The following is an 18,768-nucleotide window of genomic DNA, read 5'->3' as shown; positions in this document are numbered from 1 at the left end:
CCTTTTACCTGCAAATGCCATACTTTGGGCAAAAGGAAGGGAGGGTAAGAGAGGGGATATAGGGGTAGGAAAGATGGTGGAATGAGACAGACATCATTACCCTAGGTACATGTATGATTGCACATATGGTGCAACTCTACATCATATACTACCAGAGAAATGCAAAGCTGTGCTTCATTGTGTACAATGAACTGAAATGCATTCTCCTGTCATATATAATTAATTAGAACAAAATTTTAAAAAATGTCTAGTATTGCTAAAAAAGATTGAACTGTGACCTGATTTTTAGTTTAAAGGATACAGAACTTCGTAGCAAATATCAGAGTGCAGAATTATTCATGTGTTAAGTAAATGTTGTGACCTAAAAAAAAAATTAATTCCTAGTCCTATTTATTTTGGTTTGTTCTATTTGTTCTATTTTGTTTCTTTTTTAAAACAAAAATGGTTGTCAAATTTTAGAAAGTGATTTTTCTGTAACTATTGAGATAATCAAGTAGTTTTTTTTTTCCTTTTGTATTTTTTTTTATTGGTTGTTCAAAACATTACAAAGCTCATGACATATCATCTTCCATACATTTGTTTCAAGTGGGTTATGAACTCCCCTTTTTTACCCCAAATACAAGTTGCAGAATCACATCGGTTACACATCCACATTTTTACATAATACCATATTAATGACTGTTGTATTCTGCTACCTTTGCTATCCCCTACTATCCCCCCTCCCCAAACTCAAGTTTATGGGAGGATGATTTAAACTAAAGTACTTATAAGTGTAATGCAAAACATTAAAGAAATCAAATATATAACCATTAAAATATTTGATCTTCTTTAATGTTTTGCTTTACACTTATAAGTACTTTAGTTTAAATCATCCTCCCATAAACTTGAGTTTATTTTGATACTTTTTTTTCTTGCGTATTGCTGGATCCAAATTAGAATATTTTGAGATCTTTGAAAATTGCTTAAAACATTTTTTCTTTTATTTTTTTCTTTTATGGCCCCTAGCTTGTCTTGCTATCAAATTTATATTAACAACTTTTTCTATTCTCAAGAAGGCATTACGGGCTGGGGATGTGCCTCAAGCGGTAGCGCGCTCGCCTGGCATGCGTGCGACCCGGGTTCAATCCTCAGCACCACATACCAACAAAGATGTTGTGTCTGCCGAGAACTAAAAAATAAATATTAAAAATTCTCTCTCTCTCTCCTCTCTCACTCTCTCTCTCAAAAAAATAGAAGGCATTACACATTGAAATGCATTTCTTTTGTTTTTGAAAATCTAGTACCACTCACTTGGGTGTCGTTTTGTCTATTAATTAAACATTTTAGTAGTTCATAGAAGTATTGTCTTTGTTGTTGAAGTCAGTTTTGGTACATCATAGTTTCAAAGAATTTATACATTTCTCCCAATTTTTCAAATTGGTATATTCATGTTTATGGTAGGCTTGTGTTTTTATTCCAGGCTATTTTATTCTTTTGTTCTATTCTTCTCAACAGAAGTTAATTATTTTAAAAACTCTTTTCAAAGCATCAATTTCAAATGTATGGATCTTCTATCACTATCTTTTATCAACTTCATTGATTTTTACTTCTACTTTATTGTCCTTACATGTACTGTCATTGAAATTCTTATTCCACTTTTTAATCTGAATGATAAAAGTGATATTTTCTAAATTTTAACCAGGAAACTTATACCACTAATTATATACCATTCTTCTTTGCTTAAAAAAAAAAAAAAAAAAGAATGAATGGCTATAAATTTCCCTTGAAGTTCTACCTCTGCTTCATCCCACATTTTTTTGTTGTTGTTGTTTCCTTGTGTGTCAGAGGGGGGCTTGCTATGTTTCCCAGGTGGTTTTAATTCCTGGGCTCAAGTGATCTTCCTGCTTCAGCGTCTCAAGTGGCTGTAACTATAAGCACGCACCACTGCTCCTGGCTATCCCATGGGTTTGGAAATGACATTCACTTCTAAGTATTCTAAATTTACAATCTATTTGTTCCATGAATTACTTAGACATAAACACTTATAACTTCTAGAAACTTGAAATATTAGCCATTTTGTTATCGATTTCCTCAGAAAGCATTATATGCATATCATCTTTTTAAAAATTTGTGGACATCTATTATATGGCCTAATATTCAATTAGCTTTTGTAATTGTTCCCTGTGATCTTAAGATGCATGAGTAATTTCTAACTGTGGCATGTAGGGCGATGTTTATGTCCATGTATGAAACCACTACATAAAGTACTATTCTGTTCTTTTTTTTTCCCAAGTTTTTGTGATTTTTTTTTGTTATTAGTAATTGAGAGGCATATATTCTTTTGGTATTTAAAGTGTATGTATTTAAAATTTCTACTGTGGCAGTAGATTAGTGGATTTCACTCTCTAATCTTATGATATTTTGTTTATATATTTGAGGCTTCATATTTTACATTTGTTCTATCTTCTTGATAAATAACATTTTAAAGTTATACAGAAAATTCTTTATCTTTAATACTAATTTTTATCCTAGTATCAAACTTTTATGATTATAAATCACCCCAACTTTCTTTGATGAATGTTTTCATGACATCATCTCTTTTACAAAACTTCTTTTATTACGGAAAACTTCAGCACACAAAGTATACAAAATATTGTAATTTGTTACCCTAAACCTATAAAACATAAAATTCATAACTTTTTTTTGTGGTACTTAAAATCTAACTTGGAGTATTCTACCACTAAACTATGCCCCCCAACCCTTTTTGTTTGTATTTTGAGACAGGATCTTGCTTGCAATCCTCCCTCCCCAGCCTCTGCGTAGCTGGGATTACAGGTGTGCACGACCATGCTTAGCTATTTAAACATTTTTACCCTAAACATTTTTAATATAGCAGATCATACCTTTTATAATTTAAGCACTATTATTTTCTACCTTTTTGGTTTCTGTGCTACATTTTACAACTCTATAAATTTTCCAATGATATTGTTACTATAATGAGTATTTTATACAAATGGTACTTGTGTAGAATTGTATGGAGATTTACTAATATATGTATACAAACAAATACCTATTTATTTGTCAAATACCTCTTAGATGTTTTTTGGGTGAATGCCTGTTGATGGAAATTGTTTAGAAACCTTCCTCTCTTATTTTTATTCTGAAAAGATGGTTTTGTTGGGCACACAATCAGCATTGTGTATGTATTAACCATCATCTTTTGGCTTCAATTACTGCTATTGCTTCCATTACACTATAATTTTTAAATGTCTGAGTTTTTTTCTTGCTGCTTTTAAGATCTTTTGTCTCTGGTCTGCTGCAGTTTGATTATCATATTATTATTATTATATGGACTTTCTGTCATTAAGCAGCATCTATCTTTCTATGTATGTGAATTTATTATTTTCATGAGGTTCGCAAAACTCTCAGCCAGTGCATCTCCAATTTTTCCTGTTCTTTTATAATTACTAATTTCTTCCTCTGGGACCCTTAAAGTTTGAATCTGAGGCTTGGTTATTTTAATCTTTATGTCTCAAGATCTCTTATGTTTTTCATCTCCTTCTTTTTCTACACTGCATTCTTAATAATTTTCTCAGATCTGATTCCAAGTCTACTAATTGTTTTCTCTGCTATGTATAATCTGTGTTTTAATCAATTCACTAGCTTTTTTCATTTCAACAGCTATATTTTTAATCTCTAAATTAAGTCATTTCTTCTGTATGATTATAGTTGATAGTCTCTAGTTCCTTCATTTTAAAACCTCTCTCTTTCAATTATTTAAGCATCTTACATTATGATTTTACATTCTGTATTTGGAAAGTTCCAGTGTCTTAGTTTTTGATAATCTAAATCTCTTCTGGCTCTTTTTTTCTGCTACTGATTTATTTTCTGAATTTTTCCCCGTTTGGTAGGTTTAGATAGTGATTTCAAATTTTGTTGTTCTTAATCTGGGGACCACATGATACATTCTTTGTTCCAGTGAGGGTTTGTGATTGCTTCCGCCAGAGGCTAGTGCACCTCCAGCCAGGTAGTAACTGACCTAGTGAGAATCCCATAGATTCAGGTTCCCTTCCCTGATGAAAGCCCAATTGCAACACTCCCATCACAGGCCTGATATGTGCATTTTGCTTTCTGCTCATGCTTCCCTATTCTTATAATTGTTCTCTTCCTCCACAGCTGAAGACTTAATTTACTTTTCACGGATATACTTTAAAATTTTATTTGTTGTATATCTATGGCTGATTTGTTTATTTATTTTATTTTTGGACAAGGGTAACAAAACTCTTGAATAGTGAAAATCATCTTAATACATGGTGCTGGGGCACTTAGTCCACATGCATAAGAATGAGGTCGGACCCCTACCTCACATCATATACACAAAATACCTCAAAATGGTCAACGACACAAAGGGAGAAAGAGTCCAAAACCTAGAAAGACAAATATGAGTGAATCTTAAATCTTGAGAATATTTCTCTTTGGCTTGACAAAGAAAAAAGCAGGATGGACTGAAGAAAGCTGTCAGACTTTTTGGATTCTGGAAGCTGAGACTGTAATGCTACTTGACTTCATACAGTGCACTATTTCTCAATGAAGGGGAAGAATGTTACTGAAGAAGACCCAGGGATCCTCAGGCCCCCCACTGCTACTACAAGCCAGGGGTTCAGGGCTGCTTTATCCTCCATTTCCAAGGATGGACTTGGCTTACTGGTTTCTGTGGTTAGGATGTTCAACTCAGGGGCTCAAGGGCAGAGCCCCTGGGGACGGGGTCTTCTGAGGGAACAGCAGGGGTGGTGCTCAGCTGAGCCAAGGGGCAGGTTACACTCACACAGGTGTGGGGTTAATGCTGTCACTCTCACCCACTTGGGCTGGAAGGTGAGTCATCAAGCCAAAGAACATTCTTTCTTCCTTTTGGAAAGGGAATGTCTACCCCAGGCCTGTCACAGCATTGTATCTTAGAAGCACATAAGTCTGGCTTCACAGGTTCACAGCTGGGGTGAAACTTTTTCTTTATAACTCCAACTTCATCCATGTCTCACATAGATGATATTTACATGAGACTTTGGGCTTTAGAATTAATGTTAGAACAAGTTAAGACTTGTGGGGCTGTTGAGATGAAATAAATGTATTTTGAATGCAGAAAAAGAAAAAAAATGAACTTTATCATGCTTAAAACTTTGTACATCAAAGAATATTATCAGAAAAATGGAAAGACAATAAAATGGGGAAACTATTTGCAATTTCTATAGCAGATAAAGAACTACTATTAAGAGTATGTGAAGTCTTCTTATAAGTCCATAATAAAAAGACAAAGAATCTAAAGGGCAAAGGGCTTGAACAGACATGTCTCCAAAGAAGATACACAAATAGCAATGAATTATATGAAAAAGGGCCAACGTTATTCAGAAATGCAAATCAAAACCACAATGAGTTACCACTTCACACCCACTAGAATGGCTATAGTAAAAATTAAAAGGTACAATAAAAAGTGTCAGTGATGATGTGGAGAAATGGAACCCTTGTAAATTCCTGGTGGAAATGCAAATGCTTCAGCTGGTGCAGAAAAGAACTTAGCAGTTCTCACAAAGTTGAACATGAAATTGCCATGTGATTCAGCAATTCTGCTGCTAAGTATATACTTCTAAGAATTGAAAGCAGGGACTCAAGCGGATACTTGTTCATAGCTGCACTATTTATAGTAGCCAAGAGGTAGAAACAGCCTAAATGTCCAACAACAGATGAATGGATAAGCAAAATGTTTTAGAGATGCACTCAATAGAATATGAGTCATACAAAGGTACAAAGAACTGATATATGCTACAGTGTAGAAGAACCTCAAAACATTATGCTGGGCAAAAGAAGGCAGGCACTAAAGGTCACATATTTCCTAATTCCATTTACATGAAATATCCCAAATAATTAATCGAAATGGACATAAAGTAGATTGGTGGTTGCCAGGGGTTGTGGGGAATGGAGAGTGGGCACTGATTGCATCATAGATATAGGGTTTTCCTTCAGATTGATGAAAATTTGGAACTAGATAGGTGTGATGGTTGTGTGACATTGGGTACATACTAAGTGCTACTGAATTGAATGCTATAAGATGGATTGTTTTGTGTGGTGTGAATAGCATCTCAGAATTATTTATAGCAATTCTCCCAGGTAGTGTGTAGTTTTTAGCAGGTGGACCTGGTCAGAGTCTACTGGAATTATAAGTAGCATTTTTCTTTAACTGTAAGATCCTTCAGATGCTTTAATATGCTAATGTGCATTGAAGCCTTCCAAGTAAGAGATAAAACATGCAGGACTTAAGGAGGTGGCAGGCGTGGGGAAGACAGCTTTAAAGAACCTGGGTGCTTGTGGCAGCAGCAGCAGCAGCAGCAGTAGCTATTGTAGTCATGGATACATTGGTGGCTTACTTCATACTGTGTTCTAGGTACCTAGAGTGGTTAACTCCCATAATACTCAGAACAACTCTATGAAGTTGGTCATATTAACATCTCTGTTTACAGATAAGGAAACTGAGTACCAGCTGTTGACCCTATAGATCTGAGTTCAGTCTAGCACTCTGATCCCTCCACCAACAAATCCTCAGATGTCAAAGTTTCCTTAAGGTCAATTTTCAGAGCTGAGCAGAAGCTCTGGGCAGGCATGAGCACTGATAGGATGATGGCCTGAGAGAATGGCAGCGGAGAACCCCCACCCAGATTTTTCCATGTGAGCTTTTGTGGAGAATGCAGTTAGTAGATTTATGATTCTTGAACTCTTCTGTGAGCATGCATTAGCCTCAAGCCAAAAGAAGCCCTTGTTCCAGAGCCTTCTTTTCTGCTCCTTTTCTTGCCCTGGTTCAATCCAGCTGATTCCTCCTACCTCTTAATTATCGTGATATATATATAAACTCTCACATGCCTATCATCTATCCATGAGCTGAGTTCACACTGCTTTGTGGGATAATGCATGCTTCTGTGTTTCTTTAAGGATACACACCACAGTGCTAATTCAGCATGAGCACTGGTGCCAGGAAAGGAGGTCAGCTTGGGATTGACGAATTTGCCTCCTCAGCCTCCTCTCCATGGACTCCCATCACCCTCGGCTCCATCCATCACAGCTGCAGCTCAGCCTGGTGATGTATTACACTAACATATCATTAGTGCAACGGCAGAGCAAGGAGCTTTGATGATGTATTGGGGCCATACATCATCAGAATGAGTCACTCTGATGATGTATAACTCAAAAGATGGTACTATCCAGGGAAACGTGGACATACCATAAATCAGGGACAATGTTAAAGAAGAAAACTCAGGACAGCCTCAGAAGGAAAATAAAGGTTCACAGGGGTCCCCCGCAGTAGGGGTTGAGAGACAAAACTAGTAAATTCCTAACGGCTCAGATTGAAGCTTTCTGTTAGCTGTGGCTTCCTTAATGACTAAACCAGATCATCAGCATCCCAGGGTGACACTTGGATTTCCTTTCCATCTGGAATTCAGTTTGGCTTCTGCTTTCCTGCAAAGACCCCTTGTCCTGATGGAGATGCAGCGTCCGTTAGATGACACGGAAAATGCTCCAGGTCTGTGCTTCATCCGGGTTCTCTTGGATTTGTCATCCCTATGCCGGTGTATACGGGCTTTTTAGACTGACGTGGTTCAAGCTCATATTCTTGCAAAAGTTCTCAGCCTTTAGCCATTGATTACTGAAAATCCTTTACTCATGAAGGAGTGTGAGTTTGACATTAAATTGCTAAAATCTAGCCAGAGGAACCCTGGCTTGTCCCTAGAAGTTCTAAACTCTTAGAACCTAGATGCAGATTTCTATTTGTTAGCAGGATAGATCTTGATGAAACTTTGTTTTTTTTTTCTTTTTTCTCTCCTCAAAATAACCACAGAAAGGGGAGGGCTCTATATAACATTTAATTAAAAGAACAGAAAAAAAGTAGATTTTCATGCAACCAACTACTCCATAGGACTAGAAATGTAGAGACTTGGTTATGGAGCATCCACGAAACACCCTAGCATTCCATCTCCCTATCTTTCCCAGTATTATTCCCCCCATAAGGAAGATAAGTTGTGGAAAACTTTCAGGCTCCTTTTGGTATCCTGAGACCCGGGGTGTGTGTGGCATTTTCATAGTCAAGAACATAAACCTCTTTTTAACTTTTAAAAGTGGTCGATAAAGAAAGCCTTAAAGAAAGGGAGTTGAGAGCCACGGGGCAGAAGGAGAGGTAAGACCACACGCAGGCACACTGGGGGAAAAATTAACATTTATGTTTAATGTGTTATTTAATGCTGAGCTGTCGGGTTGAGATCTGAGACCCAAGCACACTGATTCTATCCTTCCACCCATACAAAATCAAATAAATATCAAAGCCTAGGTGCTTTGGGACTGGAGAATATCAGAACTCAGCCCTTGGCATATGGGATCCATTACAGGCAAGGAGTCTTCCTCTGGGGGCTCCTTCTCCTGGTCCCCACCCACGCTGCAGCAAGGGAGGGAGCAGCCAGCAAAGGCTCTCCCAGCCGCCCCTGGTCATGTTGCTGTGACTTTCTGCCTTTGTTTATTGCAAGTTCTGCAGTGGACTGTGTCCTGGAGGGCTGAACAACTGTAGGATCCTCCTAGGGGGACGCAGAAGAGGGGCCTGAGCCAACCATAAAACACAGCAGCCCCTCCTCTCTCCCTATGGGAGGAAGGGGGCTTCACCACCTGAGCAGGAGTTAAGAGAACAAAATGCCATTTTTTTTATTGTTCTCAAATAGTTGTGCCTTCAAAGGCTTTTAAAAGTTGAAACAAAACAGATCTTGCCTCTGCTCTTTAGTTTTCTCCGTGGGGGAAGGGAGCAGAATGAAGTTGCTGATAAAGCCAGCACACTCCTTGGGAGGTGTTTATAAAGGCACTGGCTCTTAGAGAGTCCCATAATGCCTTGGGGCTGTTACCTACATCTGTCTTTTCTGCCTATGCAATAAGAAGCTGTGAGGCACAGGGAATTGGGCACCAGGGGTGTATGCCACAGACAATGCCAAGGGTCTGTTGAGACCGACAGGGCAGTACAACTCAACGGTCAACACCAGGAAAAGCAGAACATGCAATCTGTCAGAGCTATAGCTTTAGTTATCATGCTATCAGTTCACGTAAGGTGTGGGATATAGCTCTATGGCACTACAACCATCAACTGATCTTGCCGATTTGGCCCACAGTGCTGTGTGCTCAGATCATCAAACCCTGTATTCTGTAATGCCAACAAGAACAGTGTCAGCGCTGGTAGCAATTTGTACCACCATGATTACACATTGATTGGGTATCAGCAATTGGCTTGCCACAAACCTCACTCAGTCTTTACAATAACTTGAAGGGGTAGTTTTCTTCATTGCATTTTTAGAAGAGAAAACTGAGGCTAGCATGATTACATACTGGTCTGCAGTCTGACAAATTTCCTTGGACTCCTACGCTTCTACCTTTTGATGTCACATGACCTCTAATACAGAGGCAGAGATTCAGTGCTCCCCAAGCAGGCCCTGAGCCTCTCCCGTGCTTCATTCCCTTCTCAAGCCTTCAGAAATGGTGCAGACTTCCATTCCAGCACCATGACCAACCTCTCTAAAGCTTGGTGCAAAAGCTATTATATCTTAAAGTCCCTGTCCCTGTTATCATCATTCCTCCATATTGGTGGGATTTGTATCCACCCATTCAACCAACCATGCATTGAAAATATGTGGAAAAATTGTGTCTATACCAAACATGTATGGACTTTCCTCCTTGTCTTTATGCCCTAAAAAATACAGAATCACAGCTATTTAGAAAGCATTGGCATGCATTAGATATTTTTAACTAACCTAGGATGATTTAAACTATACAGGAGGATGTGCATGGGTTATATGTAAATACCAAACTATTTTATGTAAGGGACTAGAATGCCCATGAAAGTTCATATCCATGGGGCAGGATATGAACACCTTCAGATATAGAGGAATGAATGTTTTTTTGCATGAATTAAAGAATGGGGGTGGGGTGGGGTGGAATAGTTCTAAATATCAGAAGCCATTCACCCAAAGGCACGTAGTAAAGGAACAAGAGTCAGGTGGATGGATGTGTCTGGGGAACTGCTCCTTGCTTGTGGAGGACTTGTGGTCTACCGTGTGCTTGGATTTCCCTCTGAGACTGGCCCTTTGACAACCTGTCTACCCCTCCCCTGATTTCAGAGAATGTGTCCAGAGTCCAGAGGGCAGCAAAACCACCCAGAGATAAAACTATTTAACTTTTCCTAAATTATCTGAATCTCCAGAATAAGTAATAACAATAACAATAAAAACACCCTTGCTATGTTATTTAATGCCCCCCTTCAACATAATAATGCATGCTTTTACAAGATGGAGGTGCAAGAACTAATAAAATATATGGTTTAATTAACTAAACTTATGCTGTAATCCACATTAGAAGGCCATGATTTAGCATGCACTCTCATCCTCAGGACAGAATAATGCAAACAGCATAATTAAAAGTTGATGAGAAGTATATTTATTGGGCTCACAGAAAGAAGAGACACCCAGATTTATGATACATAAAGTAAACCTTTAGTTTACAATATAATTAATATTTTAAAAACTACAGCGTGCATATATTGCAGCTGAAGAGTCCGCCTCCGCGGAAGGATAATTTCTTTGGTGCTGATCTTGGCCCCATTTAATAGTAAATTATGTTCCTGAGCATATACAAATGTAACATGATCTATTATGATCTAGAGATGATGCTCATTGAGATGTCTGCAGTTATGATAGATCATGGTTGCGCGTCTCTGAAGACATGGAGGATGGTTGAAGGGCCAATTATTTATCTGTGGCATGAATTCCACGGCTATTAGTCACACACATGGTGACGCAAAATGAGGGTATGCCACTACATTTTAATCAATCCCTGCTCAAGAAAAACCCCTCGTTAGCACAGAGCTGAGGACATTAGGAGTTTGCAGGAGAAAGAGGAAAGATGTAGGAAAGGAGGAGGGTTGGTGGGGGGGGGACAATCTCAGAGTCCCAGAGAGCACCCGACAGCCACACTGGCTCTGGGGGGCTCTCCAGCATTTCTGAGCTTGGGCTGTGGTTTTCGGCTCATAGAATTCTCATAACAATTTTGTGTGGTCAGTACCACTTCTTATCACACCTTTGTGCAGATGAGTACACTGAGGCCTAAAGAGATTACCATACCAGTGAGGGCAGAGCCAGCATATCCAGCCAGGTTCTAGAAGGCATTCTGTCCATCCGGGGATTCCATGGAGGATCTTGGAGAGAGAAGAGAAATATTTCCCTAAAATCCAGTCCACATATCTCCTCAGGGTCCACATATCTCCTCTTGCACAGTTTCTCCTCTCACATACACACCTACGCTGCCTCTGTGAGGGCAAAACCACTCGTTTCCTATCCTTTCTCGAAAGACAGTGCTGATCCTGTATATACTAAATATTCTCCCAAGAACTTCACCTTTGACCCTAGCCTCAAGGATATTCCAAAGAGGGTCATACTGGCTGCCATTGAAGAGCTACAGTTTTCCTTGAAAAAAAAAAAAAGTCCAAATATAAAACTAAAGAAGCTTATTACCGTCCTGTTTTTTTTTTTTTAATATTTTACCCTGGGGATTAAGTTTAAAAAATAGATATATTTTCTTTGTACTGAAAGAGATATTACAAACTTGGAAAAAGTAAGATGGTTTGTACACATTCTCTGGTATCCATCCTGTCTAGATTCCCTGGGCAGAGCAGTCTGCCTCACTCTGTGGGCTTCCAGAAGTGTGGACACCGGGTGTGTTGGTGCACCCTCTTTCAGTTGTCTGTCTGTACTCTTTGTCCCGTCACCTGGATGACGACGGTGCGAACCACCGAAGGGTTTTAGGAAGAAATAACTGGGTAAATTTCCTTATTCAATATATACACGTCACGGGTCATGGAACAGTTAGGCACATCTTATAGAGAATTGGCAGATAGTGTTCAGGCACATGGCAGAACTCTTAGGAGGCACAGAGGCCTGGGACTTTGGATTTTGGATCCAAAAGTAAGATCTTAGTCTGGGTCCTCTCAACTAAGATTCATAACTGCAGGTTGGAGGTGTCTAGTTCAGCATCGCCACACTTTCTTCTCAGCTGTAGCCAGACTCAAAGTGGAAACCACATGGTTTCCTTATTCCCACGAGGGACCCATTTGGCTTGAGGCTTGAGAGAGTATTCACTGGATCCTGAGTGACACTTTGTCCCAAGAAAGGAACATCATGTCCTGGGCATGGGCTCTGAAACCCTGTCATTGGTGGTCTGGACAGGACATCATCCAGCTTCCAAATCAAGATGTTTACCAGGTTTCAGTGGAACTAAGTGAAACATTTATCTAAAATCCTAGTGTTGGAGACACTCTCAGGAACGAGGCAGGCAACGGAAACATACAAAATAAATTATGTACAAAGCAGATAAAGAAAATAATTCCAGTTCTTCTTCATTATCTGCTTCATTACACTTTTTAGTGCTTATTAAAATCGTTGTTAAATGATTTAATTTTGTTTGGAGAAAAAAAAGTGGATGAAAAAGGGAATAAGAGATTAAGGAGATAAACTGCTGAGGTTTCCATTTTGGAACTGGTTGCAGAGCGAGGCAACGATGAGAAAATTAATTTGTAGGTCTCTCTGGAGGAGCAGTCAACACCAGGCACCACAACACATGCTATTTGCCTTATTTTTTGTTTAATTGGCATGGCCTTCTCTGGGGAGAGCTCAGGCTAAGCCAAGTAAGAGGATAAATCACCTTTAGTGTGGCCCCTTCTGGGTCACGGATAATTTTTCTGACAGCCATGTCAGATCAGGATGCTAATGTATCAGCTAAGTCTTCTGTATACCAGCATTGAGGGTGTAATTTCCTTCCTATTAGCACACATACTCACACAAACTCATTCCCCAGGGTGGTTTAATGAAAGTCCCTGTTACGAACTTAGGGAAGAAGCTCTCTAAGCAAGGCTGGGATGGACTTTGCCAGGGCAGATAGCAGTCTTTGCTTCTAGATCACAGTTTCTTTTCACCTTAGCAGGGATGTAGTGTCTTCTAGTTACCCCGATACCCTGAGATGCATGCCTGTGTGTGGTCCAGCAGGTTTGTGGTGGTGGTAGTTGTCTTGAAGAGAACTTACTTTGTTCTGACAATTTACTTTGGGACACATTATCTTTGGCATGTGTTACGGTTTGAATAGGGTTTGAGTTTGCTGGGATCTGGGCTCCCAGTGTGGCATGTGAGGGTGGTGGAAATCTTGAAAGGAAAGGCCTGATGGAAGGTAATGAGGTCAGGGGTCACAGCCCTCCGAAGGGGTTAACCCTAGCCTTGCAGAGTGTGGTTGTTCTCAGGAGAATGGGTTGTTATAAAGAAAGCTTGGCTGTCTCAGTTCTCACTCTTGATGCCTGTCTCACAATGTGATTTCATTTTCCTGCAGACCACTGGTTTACTTTCTTTTTCTAGGTCATGATGTAGCCATAGGGCCCTTGCCAGGATGCTAGGGCCAGGCTGTTTGGTCCCTCCAGCCATCAGAATTGTGAGCCAAAGAAATCTCTTTCCTTTATAAGTGCTCCAGCCTCAGGTTTTTTGTTATAGCAATCACAAAGTAGAATAATATACCGTGTGAAATATTGGGAGTTTAACATAGGCCTTTAGAACACAAAGCCTGAACCCACATGAATAAGAGCAGTGGTGTAAATGTTCACTTATAAGACAAGCTCATAGGAAGGTACTAGAAAAAGGAGATAGTGTGTTCTCTTCAAAATACATGGCAGACCTGCAAAACTCTACTGACTACAGTTTGAAAATCCTGAGGATGGTTCTAGATGCTACAAGTTCCAACTTAGGTTTCAGGGAGATTTTTTTTTTAAAGGTCAGACCTTTTAGAACCAGTCCTGGGGCCTCCTGGTGTCAATATGAAATCCTAGGCAAGGACTTAAATATGTCCTTGACCTCCTAAGTACAGTCTACTTTCTACTCTCACCTTAAGGTGGACATCTTTTATCTTCTGTGACAGTCACATCAAACCATTTGACATTCCTTTAGTGTTCCATGAACTTTTATTCTGTGTGAAGACTTCTGCTCCCTGAGGCAGAGAGAATCCCCCCTTCTCTGCGTGGGCTTATTTATCACACACTCATCCTGATTAATGAGTACTGTTTATTTGTGCAATATCTCTTCTTGACAGTCTCTCAGCTCCTTGGGAGTGGAGACTGTTGTCTTATCCCTTATGAAATGGATATTGTGGATATCATTGGGTCTGGAAAGTAGGTCCTTAAAGAATATAATATAGCATGATAAAATTATCCCTCAAAGGAAAGTAGAGGAGATAGGAGATTATGTAACTATTTCCAAGGCAACTCCTATGAGAGGTTCATGTCTTAAAGGTTACAGCATTTTACTGGAGGAAAGCACCAATATGCATTCTGTTATCTTGAGTGTTCCCATCATCTCTGAGCATCCGGGTCCTGAGATGAAAAGATGTTCTCATCATGGGACATGTCATGGGTCAGAATGGCGGCAGGTATAGGCTGCTGAGTCCTGAAGCAGAGCATCTTCTCTTTGAATTCTAGAAGTTGATTTTTATCATTCTGCCCAAGCTAACCTCTGTAACACCCTTGGTCTCCCTATAACATCAAACCCCTTCCCATCCATGGCCAAGGGGAAGACCTTTAAGAGCTCAGCCAATAGAAAAAAAGGCCTTCCAAAGACAACTATGAGTGCTGAGGCTAAAAGGAAACCTCCAACAACGGAGAGAAACTGGTCAGACAGGCCAGAGGTCAGGAAAGTCCTTGATACTAAGGACTCAATATTATCCTCCATATGGCGTCTGATAGTCACTGCCCATCCCTGTTGAGTGCAGAGAAATTGTTATGTTCTTTCCTGGAGATACCCTGTGCACCACTCACATTTTTTGTGCTGCCCAGAGACTCCTACCCACTGCTCAATGTGAACAATGTCGTCAACAGGAGAGAAAATAGGAAACTTTGTGGCATCGACCATCAGCAGAGGCAGAGAGAGAGTGGTGCTCAGAGGATTGTGCAGGGCTGACGAGGCAGGTGCTAGGGATGAGCCAAACAAAATCTTTCCTTTATCCTGACGCCTCACCTCCCAGGAGCCGTCGGACTCCATTACTAAATCCTCTGCAAACTGCAGTGAGGGCAAAAAGCCAGGTTTTGCCTTTCATAATGGATTTGGGCATAAATGAGGATTGTTCCTAGGTAATTCACCCTGCCCTACTTTCTCCTACCTGCTTTCTAACAAAGTCAACCAGAGAGCAAACAGAGTTGGGCCCAAGATTTAAAACAGAAAAATCCTCCCTTTCACAGTGCTTGCACTTACAAATATGTATTCTGTATTTATATAGCATATTAAAACCCAAAACCTACAGTAATGCAACATTAAAGTCAAGAAATGCAAAAGTGAAGGGTTTATGGCATTGTTAGCTTGCCACATTGTGCATTCTGCATAATGAACCTCACCTTGAAATTCAAGCCATATACCATGCGGCTGAGTTCACCCCACCAGGCAAACCTTGAACCTTTTGCATTTTGTGAATTTCATTACCTTGAATTGCAATATTAATAACTGAAATGTGCAGCTGAGAAAATGCTAATTTTCTGCTTTTCCTTTCATTTTTTTTCTTTCTTCCATTTCCCCTTCTAATTAAAAAAAAAAAAACTGGGGAAGGTAAGGAAATAGGGATGGGAACAGATAAGAGGGAAACTTACTATAAGAATTTGCAATATTAGACAACTTTATGGGAGGGAAACTGAGGCCCAAAGGGGCATGCAGTTTCCCCAAAGATACTTAGCTCAACGGTGACCTTAGAGTAAGTTTTCCAGTAAAAACTCAATGTTCTTAGCTGCATCATTTTCATGCCAATTATTTGGTGAAGATCCAAATCCCAACGGGGAGATAGATCCAATAGCAAAATAAGTAAAAGCAAAAGCCAAAGCTTCTTTGAGCCTAAAACTACTTTTCTTCCATTTATCCTGCTTATCTGGTTTATCATCACTTAGCATAACTCTGATCTCAAAGGTGCAGAACTGACTCTAAATACCAGCATTCTAAATACTGCTGCAAACAATAAAAGAACCCATTCTGACTTTGGCTATGTAATTCACAAAGAGAAGAAGTAACCTAAAGTAACCTGCATGGACAAAGCCCCAGGGTCCTAAAACTAGCCTCAGCAATATTCCTTTCATCCCAATGAGCTGGCCCCCTTGCAGAGAGTGCTGCTCCCCATTTCTCATAGAGAAACAAATACAGGGGTCTGAGGTTGAAAGTCCATTGACATCCCTGACCTCCTATTGAGCAACCTATTGTCAGGACAGCTTGGGGTCAATCTGGAAAAGAAAAAATGGTCAGTGTGACCTCTAATCAGACTTTTCAATGAATTGGGCCCAAGGTTGCTTGGCACTTGAGGTGCTTACAGAATCAACAACAACAACAAAAAAAAAATTGTGTAAATGGCTTTGTACTTCAAGAAATTTGACCATGGAACATTCACTTCTTTGTTTCTTGGCCAGAACATATAGGAAGATCATGTCAACTTGATGAGTGTTGGTCCCAGTCAAAGAAAGAGGAAGGAGATGAGAGAAAAGCAAATGCATACCCCAAAGCCCAGGAAGAGGATGTCAAACATCCCTTCTAGAATTTTCCCAAGCAAAGTGCCCTGCAGTTTTCCCTCTAAGAAGAACCTTTCAAAAGAGACCTCAGTATTCCACACACTTCGTAGACATGGGAGTCATTTCCGTTTTGTACCATGGTATGAAATCACAGTGTGTTTTTCTGTGCTGGAAAGCTGGATCTTATACCTAGGTCCTCACTCTGCAGCAGTGTTTGAAAAAAAAGGGTAGCAATTTCAGTGCAGCATTCCAGCTCCTACCCCTGGTCACTGGGACAATGAAAACCAAGTGCTTCAAAGTGGGAGTTGGGGGAGGAGAGGATTCCCTCAAGATGGTTTTGCTAAGTTTGAGGACATCTTTTCAAACGACTCAGAATCCCAGTGGATGGAGTGAAAACAGATTTAATGAGGCAGGAGATGGAGAAAAGAGGAAACACCCAAGAGTAGCAGATGAAAGTCAGAAACTAATGCCCATCAAACAGGAGACAGGAGGAAAAGGGATTTTTCTCACTGCATCAATCCTGTTCAGAAGTGGCTTACTCTTTCTTGGTCAGTTTATTGAATCCAAAAGGTGCTTACCTCAGCCAAGACAGTCTGCTCTCCTCTCCCCCACCTCTCTCCTCAAGTCCCTGCTCTCCTCCTAACAGATGGTAGCACACACAGAGCATTTTTTTTTCTTCTGATGCTAAGCATGATTTACAGGCTTGAGTTATTATTTATCATTATTCATTTTCTGTCAGCAGTGCATTGAAGGTTAATAGAAATGCCAGCATGCTCACTGATTTACTTAGTAAAATATTTGTTCCAAGGTTTAGGTCATATGATTGGTGTCTGAGTGAGTTTCAGGTTTATGCATTATGAAAAGCAAGATGACTTGACCTTCAGCCACCAACACTAGCACCATATATTACTTTAGTGAGTGACCTTCAGAGCCCTAAGACACAGTAGATGTATTCAACACATGTTAGTCTCCTCCATATTGCTGGCATTGTATACATACCAGCTGAGTTTATGCGATGTAAGCTGAGCCCTAGAGCCCATCTAATGAATGGGAGGCAGATGAGATGTAAACTCTGGCTAAACCAGACCCTCTTCTTAAGATAATAAACTGGCTTTGCAGTCCAGCTGCACTGAAGCTGTGTGTACACAGAGAGACTAAGCACTCCACATTGCCTCCTGGGCTTCTTACAGCTCAGCAGAGAGAAGGATGGAGACAAAAGAAAAATTCTGAAGGAAACTGGGTTGGTATGGGCCATTAATCAGGGGCCCAAGGGGAGAGCAGGCTTGGAGGGACCCTTGATGCTGGTGTCATTGTGCCTCTCAGATTGCAGACTGGGGATGCCTGAAGAAGGAGATGGCATACAAGGAAGAGATATGAGTCTTGGTCTCTAGAAGCTTGGCATCAGGTTAGCAGAATAGACCTAAATGGCATTGCAGTAATGCAAACATAAAAATTGTGGTGAAGACAAAGAAAGGGTAATTACTTGCTGAAGGGCCAGTTGTAACCAATACTGGAGAGGTAATGTGGTTATCGCCTTGTAATGGGTTCGAATCACAGGCCCAGATTTGGGATGTGTGGGTTGGAGTTCCAGTTCCCACTGAGTAAGGGGACTGAATCTCTTTAAGCCTCAGTTTTCTTGTTAAAATAATCATAATAATTGTAACAATCTCGTGAGGCTGCTGAACAGGCCAATTGAGATAGTATATGTAATGTGATGATAATAAAATGCATATAGCACATGTCTTGTGCCCAGCACATGTAAGTTTAGTCATCACATCCTCTTCATTATAAGTTCTATGACTGGATGGTGAAGAGTTTGCTGAGAACCCTAGAAAATACTCATATGTTTGAAATGAGACTTGATCTGAAAGTAGAAAGAGAAATGATATCAACTGGTGGAGAAAAGTAGGTCCCAATGAACAGACATCCAGTTCAGTGCCAGGGAAAAGTCACATTCTGAAGATAGAAATGAGAAGAATGTCCAACTGTCTAACATTGTTTTCTATTCCTGAGCTGTGTTCCTTCCATGAAGTTCTGCAAAGAGGCCATCCATTTCCCTTATCAACTGTTCACTAAATAACATTTTACTTTAAGATCCAAAGGCATTTCTTTAAGGATGGTCTCAGGTATAGTTTTATGACTCACAGATCAACTGACAC

Source organism: Spermophilus citellus (assembly GCF_964194105.1).
Source record: "Spermophilus citellus genome assembly, chromosome: 15".
In the NCBI taxonomy this organism is placed as follows: domain Eukaryota; kingdom Metazoa; phylum Chordata; class Mammalia; order Rodentia; family Sciuridae; genus Spermophilus; species Spermophilus citellus.
The sequence above is the reverse complement of the archived record's forward strand: the minus strand, read 5'-3'. Positions refer to the sequence as shown.